Genomic DNA, 19348 nt, shown 5'->3' with positions numbered 1-19348 from the left:
GTTGGGCTACATTCATAATTCTCCTGGTATTTATTGAGGTCACAGATTAGACACTTCTATAGGTACCTGCCTCCTCCTACCCTCACTGGACTACTTTCCCAATGTAGCCATGTCTATTGTCTATATACTTTATGTTCCATTTTGTGTAGGTTGTGTTTTCTGCATTCACTTGGGATGGATATTGTGGTTGTTTCAAGTTTGAAGCTGAATTATGAATAAAACCTGAACATTTCAACAAATACAAGTCTATGTGGATATATGCTTTTATTTTCATGGGAAAATACAAACAAGTAGGATTCCTGGTCACACAAATGGTTTGCGGTGTAATTGTGTGGTTTTACCATCTCACCAGTAGTGAGTGAAAGTTCTGGTTTCTCCATTTTCACCAACATGTGTTGTCAGTCTTTAAAGCTGAACTTTAAGGAGTATGTCTGCATCATGCTATAACTTAAAATTGTATATCCTTAGTGATTAATAATATTTAACATTTTTCATTTACTTACTGGCTATTCATGTTTTTGGTGAAATGTCTCTTCAAATCATTTGCCTATTTTAAGTTAGTTTTTTTGTGCTTTTATATAAGTGATCTTTATATTTTCAAGATACACTGGGCTTGGCACACACCTGCAGTCCCAGTGCTCTGGAGGCTGAGGTAGATGGAAGGTAAGCTTGGGCCACATAGTGAGACCCTATCACATAACAAACAGGAAACAAGAACAGTTCCTGATAAGCCTTTTTTCACTTGTCTCTGTTTTATTTTGGATTTTTTTAAAAAAAAATATTTTCTTTGAAAGAACCGTTTTGAATTTTGGTTTACTTTGTCAGTGTTTTCATTTAGGGTACCTGGTTTCTGTATACTACCTGCCAAATCTATGTCTTTTAGCAGAATTAAAAAAAAATTAAGGTGTGTGAAAAAATATATATCCTTTTTATTTTTATTTATCCTTGCACACACGCAAATGCACACATGCACACACACACACACAACACGTGCAGCAGATCAGTGGGCAACCTGCAGGAGTTGGTTCATGGTCCTTATTGGACTCATGTGTCAGGCTTGACAGCAAAGAACCTTCACCTGATGAGCCATCACACTGCCCTCTAGCTGGTAGAGGACACTTTTTGCCCTGTGTTTATTTTGGAAGTATAATTGTCTAACTTTTAGATATAAGCCTATGATTCGTTTTGAGTAAATGTTTGTAAATGACAATATTGTTGTCGGTGTGTTTGTTCAAGGATCATTTGTTGCTGAGACTTTTCTTTTCCCACACCTGTGTTGAATATCGTGTGTGTGTGTGTGTGTGTGTGTGTGTGTGTCTGTGTCTGTGTGTCTGTGTGTGGTCCTACATTTACTATTTGTTGCTTTACACTGAATTGTGTGTGTTTATGTTTAATTACAAGAGCTTACATTGTCTTAAAATCAGGTAGAGTAGGTCCACATATCTTTGTTTATTCCTAAAATTGTTTTAATGGTTGTGCTGTTTTTAACTCTGACCCAGGAACTGGCAAAAGCAACACAGGAGAGGAAGGATCTGTTGTGGGTCAGGGTTTTTGTTCCAGTGCTGTGGAAACTGTGATGGCCAGAGTGACACTTAGCTGTTGTGTTAAGAATAGGAGGCTGCTTGCCTACTTCTGGGGACATCAGGATGGAGAGAAGGGGCAAGAAATGTGGCTATAAACCTCAAAGCCCAACCCTCAGACACTCACTTCCTCCCTTTAAAGCTACAACCTTTTAAAACAGTGCTGGCAGCTGGGGGCCTAGTGTTAAAACACATGAGCCTGTGGAGGACATACTTCATTCAAACCATGGCGTCTCTGTTGCCAGTTGTGAATTGCCAGGTCAGTTGTTGTCAAGACAAGGCCTCTCTTAAGTCACCCTTAATGCCCTAAGTTCACAGAAATTCTCTTCTTGCTGCCCCCCAAATGCTGTGATTAAGGTGTGTACTACTGTGCTGGGCACCATGTCAATTTTGGTTTGGTTTGGTTTGTTTTTTTCCCCCAAGAGATGGGGATTCCCTGTAGCCCTGGCTCTCCTGGAACTCACGATGTAGACAGTGCTGGTCTTGAACTCACAGAGATTCTCCTGCCTCTGCCTCCTGAGTGCTGAGATTAGAGGTGTGCATCACCACTACTGCCTCCCCCCATGTCAGTTTTTATAAGAATGTTTGTTGGGATTTTGATTGTGACTGTGTTGAATCTTTGGTAATTTGAGAAGCAGTGCCATGATAGTTTGGAGAATGTCCATGAATGAGCATGGCATCGCCATTATTTTACAACTAACTGAGTTTCTTTTACTGTTTCTTAGTATTTACCATAGTCTTACATATGTGTTGTTAAATTTATCTCTAAATATGATTTTGAGCCCAAATAAATGACATTTAAAAATTTTAAATTTTGGGCCTTCATGGAAAGATGGCTCAGAGGATTAAGAGCATACATTGTTTTTGTAGATAATCCAGGTTTGGGTTCCCAGCTCCCATACTGGGTGGCTTACAGCCACTGGTAACTCCCTCTCCAGTGGTCTCTGGCCTTCATCGGCACCTTTGCTCTCCTGCATAAACCTATAGGCAGACATATACATAGATTTAAAAATAATTAAATCTTAAACAATTTTATATGTACATAAATAATAAATGTAATGATACATTTAAAAAATTAAATTTGTATTTGCCATTTTTAGTGTAGAAAAATGCAATTAGTTTAGGGCTTATGTCCTACTCTTTTAGATTCACCTTTTAGTTTTAGTCACTTTAGTATATACTCTGAGCATTTTCTGTATATGTTGTCATGTTAGTGTGCAGAGAAGCTATTTTACAGTTTGGGTGTGTTTTCCTTGCACTAATTGAAGTGGTTACGACACCCACAAAATGGTGACTAGAAATGACGAGTGGACATAACTGCCTTTTTTTTTTTTTTGCTGCTACTCTTAAAGAGGGAGGTCCATCTATACCATCAAGGATGGTTAAGTTGTAGATGCCCTTTCTGGATGAAGAATTACCGGTACATCTCTAGTTGCTGAGATTTCTACTCCTCCCTTTATGAATGGGTGTTTTGTTGTGAATACATAGCTTTCAGTACATGGATTAAAATTAAGTGAATGGGTAGTATCTTAATCTAGAATCTTAATATAGTGAATTACATTTTTTTGGACTGTTGAACCAATCTTGTTTTCTTGAGATGAACCTCAATTGTATTATGTTCCTTTTTCATATATTTGGCCTGATAATTTTGTAAAGAATCTTTGCATATGTACACACTAGTAATATTAATATATTGTTTTTTTTCTTGTGTCCCTTTGCTTCTTTTTTATATGAGGGTTATTTATCTTGTTCTTCAATAGATTAAAGAGCATTTCCTCTTTTTTTTCCTAAAAGAGATTGTATAATACTGACATGAAATCTGTAGGCATAAATTTTTTACAACCTACTTTTAATAAGGGTTCAGCTTTTCCTTACCCAGCAGAGGAAGAGTTACTAGGATACGGGGGGAGTGGACCTATTCAGCAACAGTTCTTTGTAGGTGAGCTCAGTCTTTCTTAGCAGTTCAGTCCTGTAGCAAACATCAAATATGTCCTCTAGGCAGGCAACACCAGGCACGAACCAGCAGCAGTAGTTCAATCCTGAGGGAACTGCAGGGTTCACTGACCAACTTGAGTGAGGTCATAGAAGCAACAAACTGCCTCTCAGTGGTGCATCACAAGATGAACTCAACAATGCTAAGTGTCCTTGGTGAAGAATAGGGGGGGGGAGCAAACCAAACCAATGCTCAATGCTCATCTCCCACTATTTGTGGGGTCATAGTTATACTCTTTCATCACAGGCCTTTTCACATGTTTGCTATATCAAAACATTCTTTCACCCGTGACTGTTTTAGGAAAACATTTTTCACGTGTCTGCTCCTTTCACCTGTGTGCCCCAGCAAAACATCATTGGACACAACTAACATAAACTAACTAGAAGTTTCTATTTCAGAAATCTTTAGATGTTTAAAGAATTCACTAATGAATTTACTGGGCCCATTAGGGTCTAGAATCTTCTCTGTAGTAAAAGCCTTTGATTATGATTTTAATTTTTCATTAGACTTGGAATTTATATATAGTTTGTTTGCTGTTTGCTGCGATAATCTGTTTCATGGAATTTTCTCTGCTTCATTTAAGTTGTCAAATTTACCGGCACAAGTTGTCCTTAGTATATGTTTCATATTTGAAGAATTTTCAGCAATATGCTTTTTCAAAAAAATAATAATAGTAGTAGTTTGTTTCTTCCTTTTCTTAACTAGTCTAGCTAGGGGTTCTCAGAACCAGTCACCTTTATTTTAGTGATTTGGCATATATTTCTTTATGTACATGTTTTTATGTACTCGAGCAGTTTTTACTGTTATTTCCTCAGTTCTGCTTTAAGTTTAATGTGTTGTTTTTCTTAAAACTTTGTTCTTTTTCTGAGTTGGAGTTGTAGATTTCCAAATGTATTTAGCTTTACTTTATAATCTGATAATTTAGTTACCACTTAGCTTTTTTTATGATTCTTGAGTTGTATATGTTTTAGAACCGTATATACTTATAAATATTTTAAAATTGCAAGTAACTTTTTATCAATCTTTACTTTGTAGTCAGAAATAATTTTTTGTGTGAGTTCACTCCTTATACATTTATAGTCCTGTATATGCTTGTGTTGAATATGCCAGGAGACATATGCACTTGAATATTTGTTTATGTGGTTAGTTGTAGTGCTCAGTTAATCCAAGTTGGTTTATAATATTAGTCATGGGTTAGATATCTTTACTGAGTTTCCTGTCTATTAATTTACTGTTGTGAAGGGATTTTGGATCTTGAAGTATAATTGTGATTTATCTGTTCTTTGGTTCTGTAATGCTTGCTTCATGTATGTTGTAACTTGCTATGTAAACATTTGTAATTTATTTTGTAATTTTGAAAGGCTGACTTATGAACTGTCCTTTTATTCCTGGTAGTAGTCCAACTCCTGAAATCGTTCTCCAGTGGGAACCGGGTGCACGACCTAAATTTATTTCTGATACTCTGTTCTGCCTGTTGCAGGCTCAGTCCTATTTAAACCCTATTTAGACGCTCACTGCAAGTTGTAGGTTCTGTACCTACTTGTGCATTCTCTCTGCCTCTCCTCCTCTCTGTCTCTCTTCTTCCCTCCCTCCTTCCCCCTCCTTTTGTGAAAGGGTTTTTCTGTAACAGAATCCAGGTGTCCTTTGAACTTCGTAGACCAGAAGCTGGCCTTGAACAAACAGATCTGCCTGCCTCTGCCTCCCCAATGCTGAGATTAAGGGCATGCCTCACCATGCCCAGCTGTGGTCTTTATTTCAGAACAACTGGCTATAAAGCATGGATTACCAAAGCTTCATCACAGGTTTGATTGATTTGCTAGAGTAGCCTATAGAACTCAGGGGTTACTTTCTCTTTGTTTACCTATTGTACATGTGAATATTTTATATCAAGCATATCAGATTTTTAAAGATTGTTGTTGTAAAAATATAAAAATAAAAAAAAGTATAGCTGTCTTTTATCCCGTTAGGTCCGGCACCTCAGTACCCCAAGATATCTGCTATATATCTTGGTGGAATCACATCCCAACTCCGCGGCGGCCCATTTTCTCCTGCCGCTGCACATTTTCCTATACTCAAATGGTTACATAAAAGAACACACAACACAATAATCTTAGATCCAATTGATAAGATATAATTGCCCACTTAAACATACAAAGCCCGGTACCATCCATCCCTTAGGAACATTGATAACAACCTGTAAATACACAGAGCAGAATCTTAATGTCACCTGCTAAACTGTCCTGCCACGGCTTCTCTGCCCCTCTCTCCCTCCTATCTCTTCCTCTCTCTCTCTCTCTCTCTCTCTGTCTCCTCTTTCTTCAAACTTCTCTCCCACCCATCCTTCCTTCTCCTCCAATGACAGGCCTCCTTCTATCCTGTACTTGCCCCTCACCTATACTTTACAAATTCAATGGGGAGGTGGTCTGGTTAAGTCACCTGAGTTCTGAGTCTGTGACTAGACCGCTGTCCTTGGGGCAGTGGAATTAGCATCAAAATATGGATACCTTCAGGGCAAACCACAACAAAAGACTTCGTAATACATTTCATGAATATAAGGCAGTATCCTTGGGAAATGAGGTACCATTCTGAACATAGAAGTTCTGTTTGATACATACCTTATATATAATTTTATATAATATTTTGTGTATAACTATGTTATTAATTCAACCAACAGGAAGACTAGATATTAATTCAACAACATGAAGACTAGATATGGGATTTTCTGCATCTCTAGTCATGTCAGTACTCAAAATGTCTGACTTTGAATATTTGAATTGGGTGCTAATCTGTGAAGGGTGTAGGGAAGAATATTGCAGAGAGCACAGATGAACTGCCAGAGAGAGGAGCTGCAGAGTCCAAGGTATATGGATAGGCATAGGGAGCTCTCTACACATGCTACCTGTCCTCTAGACAGCCATGTGTCTAGTAGTCTGTCCTTTGGGTTTTTACAAGATTTCATTACTTAGGTATGATTTATTATATCTTAGCTGTTAGTGACCAACTCATTTAGCCTTTTTTTCTACTTAGACAACTTGGAGTATATCTTATGGTAATTTTAATCATTATTTGGTCTGTTTGGGAAGACCAGTCATATCCGGTCTTATTTCAGGATCCCCAAGTCACCAGTCATCTCATTTTAAAAAGATATCATTACCACTCTAGAGATTCCAAGAAGTGAAACTTTAGGCTGAGAGCGAGGACAGAGAACAGAGATCACATATTTATTCTTGGTATATCACAGTGTTACTCCTAGTAATGTCATTAGCCTATATTGTCTTGAACAGTTTGAATTTTTTCCACTTTACTCGATTCAGCTAAGGCAGTAACTGAAATGTGGTTTTACATGGCAGTTGAAATCATCCCTAGATGTTCACCTTGGCTTCACCACCTTCCAGTTGTATGATTTTAAAAGTTGCTTCTTTATTATGTCCATTTCATTGTATCAAAAATAGGACACTAATGACTTTTTTGGCCTTTATCAGTTAATATATGCCAAGTAATTAGTGTACTGATTTATTGTAACACTGTGTTGCAATTTTTGTATTGGGCCTTCTCTGAGCATCTTCTCTGTAATTTCAATTTCTTCTAATAGTACTTCCTTCCCAGCTAGTATTTTCTTATTAAGGGTTTTTCCACTAACCTACCACATTTAATCCTTATCTGTTTTATGTTAAGTTCTTTTCCACTAGGATACAAGTTCTTTGAGGTGAGAAATAAAGGTAGGGATTTATCCCTAGAACTTGGAAATATGTGGAATGTATTACAGTCTAAGTAACTATATTCTGAGTTGTGTGCCAGATATTGACCTAAGTCCTGAAGATATAAAAACTGAGTGGTGTACAGAGATCGTTAAGAATGTACGTGCCATGTAGTGGGGGAGGTTTATACCTGCAGCACTGCAGTGCTCTTGCTCATTTGAAGTGGTGATGATTGTAAGGTTTCCTGGGCTTGGCCTGACTGATGGTGTCAGTGAACTGTACATTTAAGGTCATTTCCTGGAAGGGGTAAGTGTGTAAAGTTACAGAGCTTGATGGTTTAGGCAATATATGTAGTCCAGGCTAAGGACAATATAGATAAATGGATAGCAGAGGAGGATAGGACTAGCAACTACACACCCGCAGGTTTTTTATTCTCAGCTACATGTGACAGTGAGTTTTGGGGGCTCAGTTAGATATTTTATAACTGTCTGCAACATTAAATTAAACTTCAAAGTTAGTTTCTGAGAGTGTTTTTCATTATAGATCATTATAAAAGAATTGTAAAAACTTGATTTTTAATAATTGCCTTTTGGAAATTATTTGAGAAATATGATCAAAACATGAGTAATACTGGTTTTTCTATAAATTTGAGGAGCAAATTTATATATATATGTATATATATATGTATGTATGTATATATATACATACATGTTATACACACACACACACACACACACACACACACCCACCACACACACACACACACCCCATGCTATATTAAATTTCTACTTAATCAGTAACTTACCATAAAGGAATCTGCTAAACCATTATGTCCACTCTGATACACAAAGCAAGTACTAAAAATAACTATTTAGATGGAGGACCAATAAAAATAGCACTCTAAATTACTGGACTAAAGTTGAGGTATTTATTTACTTTCTATATTTTAATACAATTAGGCTAAAAGCCTAAAGTATCTTTTAAAAATAAGCTTCTTACTACATTTGCCATGAAAAGAGGCTGCTTTTGTGTGTCTTTTAATGTCTGATGTTTAATATTTAATTTGCAAATGTAAAAACAGTATTTGGCAGTTTGATTCCTTTAAAGGATGTACCCTTTTAGAAACAAAAATTATGAACTCACAATAATTAAAACTGCTAGATTAGAGTCTTAACACTTGATTTCTTTTTTTTTTTTGTAGGCAAGGTAGTAGAATATTTTATTATTTCATTTATAATTGACGTGATAGGGCTCAGGGTAGGATGGGCAGTATCATCCCTGGTCAGATGGTCTTGAATGGTCTAAGAACTCTGCTAGCAAGTTGTAAGGAGCAAGGCAGTGAGTATTCTGTTTCAGAGCCGTGGTGATCTGATAGCACGCATGGGATTATTTCTATCTTTCTGCACCTGTTGAGGCCCGTTTTTTGACCAACTATATGGTCAATTTTGGAGAAAGTACCATGAGGAGCTGAGAAGAAGGTATATCCTTTTGCTTTAGGATAGAATGTTCTATAAATATCTGTTAAGTCCATTTGGCTCATGACTTCTCTTAGTCTGTCTACGTCTCTGTTTAATTTCTGTTTCCATGATCTGTCCATTGATGAGAGTGGGGTGTTGAAATCTCCCACTATTATTGTGTGAGGTGCAATGTGTGTTTTGAGCTTTAGTAAGGTTGCTTTTATGTATGTAGGTGCCCTTGTATTTGGGGCATAGATATTTAGGATTGAGAGTTCATCTTGGTGGATTTTTCCTTTGATGAATATGAAGTGTCCTTCCTTATCTTTTTTGATGACTTTTAATTGAAAATTGATTTTATTTGATATTAGAATGGCTACTCCAGCTTGCTTCTTCTGACCATTTGCTTGGAAAGTTGTTTTCCAGCCTTTCACTCTGAGGTAGTGTCTGTCTTTGTCTCTGAGGTGTGTTTCCTGTAGGCAGCAGAATGCAGGGTCCACGTTGCGTATCCAGTTTGTTAATCTATGTCTTTTTATTGGGGAGTTGAGGCCATTGATGTTGAGAGATATTAAGGAATAGTGATTATTGCTTCCTGTTATATTCATATTTGGATGTGAGGTTATGTTTGTGTGCTTTTCTTCTCTTTGTTTTGTTGCCAAGACGATTAGTTTCTTGCTTCTTCCAGAATATAGCTTGCCTCCTTATGTTGGGCTTTACCCTTTATTATCCTTTGTAGTGCTGGATTTGTAGAAAGATATTGTGTAAATTTGGTTTTGTCATGGAATATCTTGGTTTCTCCATCTATGTTAATTGAGAGTTTTGCAGGATACAGTAACCTGGGCTGGCATTTGTCTTCTCTTAGGGACTGTATGACATCTGTCCAGGATCTTCTGGCCTTCATAGTTTCTGGCGAAAAGTCTGGTGTGATTCTGATAGGTCTGCCTTTATATGTTACTTGACCTTTTTCCCTTACTGCTTTTAATATTCTTTCTTTATTTTGTGCGTTTGGTGTTTTGACTATTATGTGACGGGAGGTGTTTCTTTTCTGGTCCAATCTATTTGGAGTTCTGTAGGCTTCTTGTATGCCTATGGGTATCTCTTTTTTTAGGTTAGGGAAGTTTTCTTCTATGATTTTGTTGAAGATATTTACTGGTCCTTTGAGCTGGGAGTCTTCACTCTCTTCTATACCTATTATCCTTAGGTTTGATCTTCTCATTGAGTCCTGGATTTCCTGTATGTTTTGGACCAGTAGCTTTTTCTGCTTTACATTATCTTTGACAGTTGAGTCAATGATTTCTATGGAATCTTCTGCTCCCGAGATTCTCTCTTCCATCTCTTGTATTCTGTTGGTGAAGCTTGTATCTACAGCTCCTTGTCTCTTCTCTTCATTTTCTATATCCAGGGTTATTTCAATGTGTTCTTTCTTGATTGCGTCTATTTCCATTTTTAATTCCTTCAACTGTTTGATTGTGTTTTCCTGGAATTCTTTCAGGGATTTTTGTGTCTCCTCTCTATGGGTTTCTACTTGTTTATTTATGTTTTCCTGGAATTCTTTCAGGCATTTTTGCGATTCCTCTCTGTAGGCTTCTACTTGTTCTCTAAGGGAGTTCTTCACGTCTTTCTTGAAGTCCTCCAGCATCATGATCAAATATGATTTTGAAACTAGATCTTGCTTTTCTGGTGTGTTTGGATATTCCATGTTTATTTTGGTGGGAGAATTGGGCTCTGATGATGCCATGTAGTCTTGGTTTCTGTTGCTTGGGTTCCTGCGCTTGCCTCTCGCCATCAGATTATCTCTAGTGTTACTTTGTTCTGCTATTTCTGACAGTGGCTAGACTGTCCTATAAGCCTGTGTGTCAGGAGTGCTGTAGACCTCTTTTCCTGTTTTCTTTCAGCCAGTTATGGGGGCAGAGTGTTCTGCTTTCGGGCATGTAGTTTTTCCTATCTACAGGTCTTCAGCTGTTCCTGTAGGCCTGTGTCTGGAGTTCACCAGGCAGGTCTCTTGCAGGGGAAAAGTTGGTCCTACCTGTGGTTCCAAGGCTCAAGTTTGCTCGTGGGGTACTGCCTAAGTCCTCTCCGCAGCGGCAGCAACCGGGAAGATCTGCGCCGCTCTTTCCGGGAGCCTCCGTGCACCAGGGTTCCAGATGGCGTTTGGTGTTTTCCTCTGGCGTCTGGATGTGCGCAGAGTGCAGTCTCTTCTGGTTTCCCAGGCGTGTCTGCCTCTCTGAAGGTTTAGTTCTCCCTCCCACGGAATTTGGGTGCAGAGAACTGTTTATGCGGTCTGTTTCCTTCAGGTTCCGGCGGTGTCTCAGGCGCAGGGGTCCTGCCGCTCCTGGGCCCTCCCTTACGGGAACCCAGAGGCCTTATACAGTTTCCTCTTGGGCCAGGGATGTGGGCAGGGGTGGGCAGTGTTGGTGGTCTCCTCCGCTCTGCAGCCTCAGGAGTGCCCACCTGACCAGGCGGTGAGGTCTCTCTCCCACAGGGTTTGGGAGCAGAGAGCTGCTGCGGGCTGGGATCTGCGGGTGTGGGAACACTTGATTTCTTTAAAGTCATGTTTCATTTTCATAGATAAAGCAGATTTAATTGGTGGTTAGTGACTTTCTGTATCATTGTGTTAACACTGGTGTTGATCCTGGTTGAGATGAGGAGTGGGGTCTGATTTAGCCATTTTTACCTTTTACTCAGATGTCTCTAGGTATGATGTTCTTTATGAGCCTGATGTATTGGGTGGTTTTCTTATTGAGCGGAATTGTTAAAATGATGTTTTCTATTCATTTTTGCCCTTCTAGATTCATTATCTTATTTTTTTGTTTGCTTAAGAAGACAGCTGGTGAAAGTATAAGTGTGCATCTAGTATTGGGGCATAGACACATTTTAGCATAATGCAAATCATTGCCACTAGTGTGTTTTCTTTTTAAAAACATAATGCAATATTTTGAACTATTTTATACAACTTTAAGCATAAAGATACCATGTGATATAGAGACTAGGAAAATAGGACCTAGGACTCCAATTTTGAATCACATATTGCATTTATTACTGAACATTTAAGCAATAGTTCCTGAAAAAAAAAATGGGTGTAACATTAGACACTATTGGTTGGCTTTAATTGGCTAAGCAAAACAAATGCCCTTTGGCAACTGAACTTTGCATCATTCATCAAATATTTTTGGAGTTATCTACCAAGAATGGAATTGAGTATTAGACTTTTATAATAATGATTCTCTAGAGTCAAGAATAATAACACAGCTCCTTTCTTTATCCTTTTTTCTTCCTTAAGGAATTGCATCTTGTGGAAAAGGAACAAAGAAGAACTTTCTGCAAGGATAAAATGTAAGACTAATTGGTATCTAGTAAGACATTTTTCCTCTAACCATGTTATAAAATGTAACCATAGTGAACCATTTCCTAAAAATTAAGCTATTTTTGTGACCTTGGATGACAGTAATTTTAGAGTTTATCTGGAGGATTAGTTTAGATCAGTTGAGGAATTTGTAAGATCTCACTGAAATGTGTAATATTGAACGTATGTTATCAAGTTTTCTTATTTTATCTGGCCTTCCTAAGATAACCTTTAAACTTTTCACTTCGTGTACTTCCATGTAAAATTTTAATTAATATGTTAATTTTCATCTTCATTAGAACATTGCGGTTTTCTGGTGATAATAAATAGGAAAAAAATAAGGTTAAAGGACATAAATTAAATAATTCAAGGGAAGATTTTTAAATAAAAAGTCAAAGGAAGTCTATCCATGACTCAGAGGCGAAGGTCAAAGAGAAAATGAGAATACATTTGAGGGGTTGTTTAGAGGATTGAGTATTTTGTGAGGATTTGAAGTTGCTGCCTTCTTGAGCCCATGTTTACAAAGGTATGGATTAAGTTACCTTGATCACATCAGCCTAGGTAAGTGCTTACAATAAGCTAGTGAGATGGTCGTCCTCAGAGCCTTCATAAGTAAAACCTCATCTGAACTTTACTTTTTATTTAAGGTAGAAGAGACATAAATTTTGTTAATATTAGATTATTTAAAGTTAAGTAGTTTAGAAACATTAATGGGGATTGAACCTGGTAGTTATATTAGAAAAATCTCAGGGAAGGTATGGGCTTTGTTGTTATTGTTTCTTTGGGTTTTTTTCCCTTTGTCATTTCAAGAATACTTCTGCTGCTGGGCATAGTGACATACCTAATTCTACCTCAGGGAAGCTGAGGCAAGAGGATCAGAAGATTCTTGCCAGTGTTGTCTATACAATGAGACCTTGTCTTAAAGGGAATACTTTTGCTATTTAGCAGTCCTCTGAAGGAGTTTTTTATGATTTAAGACTTATTGAAGTTATAGTCAGTCTGCTGCTCCCTCCATGAGGGGGGTACGTAGAGTGTCTTGTTCATACCTATATTCCTGTGGCTAATGGGCTGTATTGGAGTTAAGACTTGCTTGGAAGTTACTAAAATATGTATTAGATGGGAAATGCTTTAAAGATACATATACTTGAGAACCTCAGATTAGGAATTTTCCCTTTAATTGTGGATAGAAATTAGAGGCTTTTCATGGGGACTGATAAAAGTTTTAAGGTAATCCCTGTTTAGTTATCTCTGTGTATACTGGATTCACTTTTAAAATATAACTCTTTTTTATGTTTATATACTTTTATTTTTCTCTCATATATTACAATCTTGGCTGCATTTCAAATTCCCCTCCCACTAGCACTCCTTCCCCCAGATTCATTCATTCATTCATTCATTCATTTTGGTCTTTCAAGACTGGGCTTCCCTGTGTGTAATCCTGGCTGTCCTGGAACTTGCTTTGTAGATTAGACTGAGCTTGAACTCACAGAGATTTCCCCCTGCCTGTGCCTCCTGAGTACTGGGACTAAAGGCATGCTACTCTACCACCTGGTTTCTTTTGTGTTTATAAAAGACCCCTTGGTTTGTAGAAGTTTTTTTTGTAATTTTTTTTTAAAAATTTATTTGTGTGTGTGTGTGTGTGTGTGTGTGTGTGTGTGTGTGTGTGTGTATGTGTGGCTGTGCACACCTGTGTGCAGAAAAAGCTATCAGATGGCCTCCTGTCAGTTTATATTTGTTCATTTGAAGTGAGTCTCTTCCCTGAGTATGTGGCTAGCTTGAGAAGGCAACAAGCTTCATCAGTTCTAGTTTTTACTTTGTGATGATGGCCAGGCTTGCTCTATGGATGCTAGGTTTCAAATGCCAGCCCTCCTGATTTCAGAGCAAGGACTTAGCCTCTGAGCCATTCCTCCAGCTCCTATCCTTCTAACCTTTTTTTTTTTTTAAAGATCAGATTAATGCAGGTCTTTCTTTTTGGAAATCTTCGTGAAGTACTCAAGTTCCTTTCTAAATTTGTTTTTTGTTCTTAAAGGATAGTTGGAGTTTAGATAAGATTATTTAGAGTGCTGGGGATGAAACTTAGCCCTCGTTCATGTTAGGCAGTTGCACTACCACCTAACTAATTCTCCAGCCCATACAAAGGTTTGGATTTAGGTTTAAGAGTAGTTATTGAGAAGGACAGAGCATGCTTGTGTATGAGTACACATTTAATCTTGAGTTCTTTGTTTTCATATTCTTCCTTGTGTCACATGGTTATTTACATTGAATTAAACATACAAATTTTCCTTTGTGAGTTTTTTCTATTTACTTTCCAGATAGTTATACACATTTCCAGATGTATTTCTTTGAAAGGGCACTGATTTAATTTTAGAAGATACATTGTTTGACATAAGTTTTTGAACTTTTTGACATTTATGAGAAGGCAAAGAAAATGGACTGTGTTGGTCATTATTTAATGTGTGCCAAGAAGAATGTGTTTGAGTAGAAATTTCTAAAGTTGATAGGTCAAATTACTTGAGTGGTTTTTTTTTTTAAACACTTGAAGCATATATCTTGACATTCTGATTGATCTAATAATTGAATTTAATAAATGGAATTTTTTCTCATTTACTTCTTGGTTCATGTATTTTGAAGCTCTATTATTGGATACATACAATTATTTAGTGTCTTTGATGAGGAATTGGCTCTTTTGCCATTAAATGTCTCTCTTCATGTCTCTCTTCATCTCTGTAATAGGTTATGAAATAGTTACAGAAATAATTTCTGTAGTTCCTGAAATCCTGTTTTTTTTTTTTTACTTGCAACTTTTCCTTTTTTTTTTTTTTTTGGCCTTTCGGCTGTTTGTAAGAATTTTATTTTTTGTTTGTTTTTTGGATATCTTTTAAATCTACATTTTAAATGTTTTCTCCTTTCCTGGTTCCCCCTCTAGAAACCCGCTATTTCATCCCCCCCACCTGCTTCTATGAGGGTGCTCCCTCACCTATATACCCACTCCCTCCCAACTCCGCACCCTAACATTCCCTACACTGGGGCATCAAGCCTTGACAGGGCCAAGGGCCTCTCCTTCCATTGATGCCCAACAAGGCCATCCTCTGCTACACATGTGGATGGAGACATAAGTGCATCCCTGTGTACTCTTAGGATGGCGGTTTAGTCCCTGGGGAGTCTGGTGGGTCTAGTTGGTTGATATTGTTGTTCTTCTTATGGGGCTGCAAACCCTGTCAGTTACTTCAGTCCTTTCTCTAACTCCTCCATTGGGAACTCCATTCTCAGTTCAGTGGTTGGCTGTGAGCATCCACCTTTGTATTGGTCAGGTTCTGGCAGAGCCTCTCAGGAGACAGCTATATCATATCTGTATATGGGCTGAATTCCCCCAGGCGGGGCAGTCTTTGCTCCAAACTTTGTTTCCATATTTCCTCATGTGAGTATTTTTATTCCCCCTTCTAAGAAGGTCTGAAGCATACACACTTTGGTCTTCCTTATTCTTGGGCTTCATGTGGTTTGTGAATTGTATCTTGGGTATTCTGAGCTTTTGGGTTAATATCTACTTATCAGTGAGTGCATACCATGTGTGTTTTTCTGTAACTGGGTTACCTCACTCAGGATGATATTTTCTAGTTCCATCCATTTGCCTAAGAATTTCATGAAGTTACTGTTTTTAATAGCTGAGTAGTACTCCATTGTGTAAATGTACCACATTTTCTGTATCCATTCCTCTGTTGAAGGGCATCTGGGTTCTTTCTAGCTTCTGGCTATTATAAATAAGGCTACTATGAACATAGTGGAGCATGTGTCCTTGTTATATGTTAGAGCATCTTTTGGGTATATGCCCAGGAGTAGAATAACTGGGTCCTCAGGTAGTGCAATGTCCAATTTATGAGGAACCACCAGACTAATGGTTGTACCAGCTTGCAATCCCATCAACAATGGAGAAGTGTTCCTATTTCTCCACATCCTTGCCAGCATCTGCTGTCACCTGAGGTTTTGATCTTAGTCATTCTGACTGGTTTGAGGTGGAATTTTGATTTGCATTTCTCTGATAACTAAGGATGTTGAACATTTCCTTAGGTGCTACTCAGCCATTCCATAATTTGAGTGTATCTGCTTTTATGTGGAGGTCCTTGATCCACTTGGACTTGAGCTTTGTACAGGGGGATAAGAATGCATCAATTTGCATTCTTATACATGCTGACAGCCAGTTGAACCTGCACCATTTGTTGAAAATGTTGTCTATTTTCCACTGGATGGTTTTATCTCCTTTGTCAAAGATCAAGTGACCATAGATGTGTGAGTTCATTTCTGGGTCTTCAATTCTTTTCCACTGATCTACCTGTCTGTCTCTGTACCAGTACCATACAGTTTTATCACTGTTACTCTGTAATAAGGCTGAAGGTTAGGGATGGTGATTTCTCCTAGAAGTTCTTTTATTGTTGAAAATAGTTTTTGCTATCCTGTTGTTATTCTAAATGAATTTGTAAATTACCCTTTTTAATACTGTGAAGAATTTTCATGGGGATTGCATTGAATCTGTAGATTGCTTTTGGCAAGATGGCCAGTTTTACTATATTATTCCTGCCAATCCATGAGCATGGGAGATCTTTCCATCTTCTGAGGTCTTTGATTTCTTTCTTCAGATACTTGAAGTTCTTGTCATACAGATATTTCACTTGCTTGGTTAGAGTCACACCAAGGTATTTTATGTTATTTGTGACTGTGGTGAAGGGTGTCATTTCCCTAATTTCTTTCTCAGCCTGTTTATCCTTTCAGTTGAGGAAGGCTGCTGATTTGTTTGAGTTAATTTTATATCTAGCCACTTTGCTGAAGGTGTTTATCAGCTCTAGGAGTTCTCTGATGAAATTTTTTGGGTCACTTCAGTATACTATCATATCGCCAGTAAATAGTGATATTTTGGCTTCTTTTGCAGTTTGTATCCCTTTGACCTCTTTTTGTTGTCTAATTGCTCTGGTTAGAACTTCAAGTACTATATTGAATAGGTAGTGAGAGAGTGGGCAGCCTTGTCTAGTCCCTGATTTTAGTGGGATTGTTTGAAGTTTCTCTCCATTTAGCTTGATGTTGACTATTGGTTTGCTGTATATTGCTTTTACTATGTTTAGGTATGGACCTTGAATTTCTGATCTTTCCAAGACTTTTATCATGTGGGTGCCCTTACGTTTAGAGCACAGATATTCAGGATTTAGAGTTCATCTTGATGGATTTTTCCTTTGTTGAGTATGAAGTGTCCTGCCTTATCTTTTTTGATAACTTGTGGTTGAAAGTTAATTTAATTCGATATTAGAATGGCTACTCCAGCTTGTTTCTTGAGGCCATTTGCTTGGAAAATTGTTTCCCAGCCTTTTACTCTGAGGAAGTGTCTGTCTTGTCACTGAGGTGTGTTTCCTGTATGCAGCAAAATGCTGGGTGCTGTTTCCATATCCAGTCTATTAGTCTGTGTCTTTTTATTGGGGAATTGAGTCCACTGATGTTGAGAGATATTAGGGACCAAGATTGTTGTTTCCTATTATTTTTGCTGTTACAGGTGGAATTATGCATGGCTATCTTCTTTTGGGTTAGTTGAAAGGAGTTTACTATCTTGCTTTTTCTAGGGTGTAGCTTCCCTCCTTTTGTTGGAGTTTTCCATCATTTATCCTTTGTAGGCCTGGATTTGTGGAAAGATATTTTGTAAATTTGGTTTTGTCATGGAATATTTTGGTTTCTACATCTATGGTTATTGACAATTTTGCTGGATATAGTAACCTGGGTTGTCATTTGTGTTCTCTCAGGGTCTGCAAGACATCTCTGCCCAGGATCTTCTAGCTGTCAGTTTCTGTTGAGAAGTCTGGTGTAATTCTGATAGGTCTGCCTTTATATGTTACTTGACCTTTTTCCCTTACTGCTTTTAATATTCTTTCTTTGTTTAGTGCATTTGGTGTTTTGACTATTATGTGACAGGAGGAGTTTCTTTTCTGGTCCAAACTATTTGGAGTTCTGTAGGTTTCTTATATGCTTATGGGCATCTCTTTCTTTAGGTTAGGGACGTTTTCTTATATAATTTTATTGAAGCTATTTAGTGACCTTTTAATTTGGCAATCTTCATTCTGTTCTATACCTATTATTCTTAGGTTTGATCGTCTCATTGTGTCTTGTATTTCCTGGATGTTTTAGTTTAAGAGCTTTTTGCTTTTTGCATTTTCTTTGACTATTATGTCATGTTTTCTGTGGAATCTTCTATCCCTGAGATTCTCTTTTCAATCTCTTGTATTCCATTGTGATGCTTGCCTCTATCTGTGATCTCCTGATCTCTTTCCTAGGTTTTCTATCTCCAGGGTTGTCTCCCTTTGTGATTTCTTTATTGTTTTATTTCCAGTTTTAGATTCTGGGTACAGAGAGCTTGGCACAGGGTAAGCTCAGGGCACAGATGGAAACCAAAGGATCCTGTCGCAGACTGCTTCTTGGTTCCTGTCTCCTGAGATCTCCATGTGGGTCCCTTGGAGCAGAAGTGGTCATCCTACCTGTGCTCTCAGGTTTTTCAGCACCCGTGTGAGACCAGCTCTCTCCCGGTGTGTTCTGGGCACAGAGAGCTGTTGCACAAGATCAGCTCCGGGCACATACAGAAACCAGAAGGATTGAGTCTTGTATTTTTATTTTCTGTGTTACACTTGGGATATGTCAGTACAGTTATGTGTTCCCTATGCAGATGGATTCCAGAAGAGGTCTTGAGACCTCTGTAAGCTGCCAGGTGGGTGCTAGAAGCCAAACCCAGCTCAGATTCTTTGCAAGAACATTCAATGCTCTTAACCTCTCAGTCATCCATTGCTACAGTCTCTTTTAAGACTTAAAATGAGACATGTGATGTTACATACCTGTCAATCCAGGCAGGACTCGGGAGCCTGAGACAGGAAGACTGCTTTGAGTTAAAGTTCAGCTTGAAGTACATAGTGCGTTTCAAGCATACCTTGGCTGCACAGACCCTGCCTCAAAAGGATTGGGAGGGGCTGTTAGTGAGGTTTAGCAGTTGGATTGTGTTGTATCTTGGATGGTTTTCTTTGAGATGACTTTGGTTACCTTTTTAAAAAAAAAATTAAATGTAGAAATGTTTTGGCCACGATTTGAGTATTCTAGTCTTTTCTTTGTAATTTCAAATGGTAATGTATTTGAATTGTCTTCATTGCCACGATACTACCACTCATCTCTTATTTTCAGTTTCCTTTCCTTCTGTGATTTATTTGTATGGTAAATACATGAGTCTAAGATCACGGTTTTACTCTAGAAGTATATACCACCCA

At 37.9% G+C, this 19348-nt stretch overlaps 1 protein-coding gene across 13 annotated transcripts in view; it reads left to right on the top strand.

The window, feature by feature from the left end:
• Positions 1–19348, top strand: part of Mef2a (myocyte enhancer factor 2a) — a 134737-nt gene that overhangs the window by 15361 nt on the left and 100028 nt on the right. For 9 of the 13 annotated variants that reach the window (XM_039080825.2, XM_039080839.2, XM_063265624.1 and 6 more), the window contains exon 2: positions 12006–12058. The exons of the other annotated variants lie outside the window; for them this stretch is intronic. The gene's annotated coding sequence lies outside the window, so the exon portion shown is untranslated. The remainder of the gene's footprint in view (positions 1–12005; positions 12059–19348) is intronic. 13 annotated transcript variants of the gene reach the window in all.

This window comes from Rattus norvegicus, chromosome 1 (genome assembly GCF_036323735.1).
Source record: "Rattus norvegicus strain BN/NHsdMcwi chromosome 1, GRCr8, whole genome shotgun sequence".
In the NCBI taxonomy this organism is placed as follows: Eukaryota; Metazoa; Chordata; class Mammalia; order Rodentia; family Muridae; genus Rattus; species Rattus norvegicus.
Note: the sequence above shows the minus strand (reverse complement) of the source record. Positions and strands in the feature narration are given on the sequence as shown.